Genomic DNA, 1,395 nt, shown 5'->3' with positions numbered 1-1,395 from the left:
AAAAAAAAAAAAAAAAAAAATATCATTGACGTGATGTTCGAAAGGCCAAACTGGAATAGCTATACACTCCTGTAATCACTTAAAATCCTAACTTAAAATCACTGTCGCCTGAGCCATTGGTGCTCCTGGCACTGGCTGGGTTTTAATGCAGTGCAATAGGAACTCCCTGCTTCCACAAGGACTTGGCCTGCTGTGGCCTCCTCCTCCCCACGGTTGGGCCTTTGGTCTACCTTTCAGAAAGCCTTATGGTAGTGGAGTTAGGAAAGGCGGAATGAATATTGAGAGTTCAGGGTCTGTGCAGGCTGCTGTGTATAAACCTGACTTAGGGGGGAATCCCAATTCTGTAGTGCCTGTGGGGTTGATGTTTTGGGACAAATGGTGTTTTTTGTTCAGTTAAAGAGGAAGGTAATGGCATAAATACTGCAGATTATGTAAGAGGCCCAGAGCACTCCAGAGTGTTGGCATACAGTATAAAATAGAACTACTGATTGATAAATTAATAAAACTGTAGTCCTTAAGTAATTAATAATGATTAAGTTTGCCACTTTAGACAATTTGGGGGGATTGTTTTTAAAATTAGTTTAATAAACTTTATTTTGGAATAAATTTCAACTTACAGAAAAGTTGCAAAGATGGGACAGAGGAGCCCTCATCCAGTTTCCGGGGGACGATTTTGGCCTCAGGAGAAGTTCTCAGGAGAGTTTGAGATGATGTTTCCTTTCCCTCCTCTATATGTACTTCCCTGCATTTGGCAGAAGCATGAAAACTCCTATCTCCGATCCTAAAGCTGGGTCCAAGATAATAGAGCCAGTAGATATTTGGTGGAGACAGTGGTGGGTTTTCTCAAAATGAAACACATTTTTTAAGACACTGGTTCACAGTTTCTCCTCTTTCCGTCCCTCTTCAGATTTGTGAAAGCTACAGTTCCAGGTGTTTAGTGTCAGACCTCAGGGGAGCAACAGGGTTGTTAGATCTCTTTCTCAGTACTTCTTTGGAAAAGTTATAAGAACAATTGCCAGGTCACGTTAGCAAGCACGATTAAAGATGAGCCACTTAAACTGACTCGCAGAACTGCTGGGATTGAACTGTCTGTATTGAGTGGGCCTGGGCACGCAGTGTAGGGGACCCCCAAATACCCACCGGAGGAAAACTTGGACATTTAAGAATATACTCTCCTCTGTGTTCACACTATAGCAAGTGGTTAAGAATGCGGCCTGGGGGGCTTCCCTGGTGGCGCAGCGGTTGAGAGTCCGCCTGCCGATGCAGGGGACACGGGTTCGTGCCCCGGTCCGGGAAGATCCCACGTGCCACGAAGCAGCTGGGCCCGTGAGCCATGGCCGCTGAGCCTGCGCGTCCGGAGCCTGTGCTCTGCAATGGGAGAGGCCACAACAGTGA

General features: G+C 45.9%; 1 protein-coding gene across 1 annotated transcript in view; it reads left to right on the top strand.

The window, feature by feature from the left end:
* Window positions 1-1,395, top strand: part of IL13RA1 (interleukin 13 receptor subunit alpha 1) — a 56,539-nt gene that overhangs the window by 4,784 nt on the left and 50,360 nt on the right. The gene's annotated exons all lie outside the window — the stretch shown is intronic.

The sequence above is a fragment of the Lipotes vexillifer genome, unplaced genomic scaffold (genome assembly GCF_000442215.2).
Source record: "Lipotes vexillifer unplaced genomic scaffold, Lipotes_vexillifer_v1.1 scaffold560, whole genome shotgun sequence".
Classification (NCBI taxonomy): Eukaryota; Metazoa; Chordata; class Mammalia; order Artiodactyla; family Lipotidae; genus Lipotes; species Lipotes vexillifer.
Note: the sequence above shows the minus strand (reverse complement) of the source record. Positions and strands in the feature narration are given on the sequence as shown.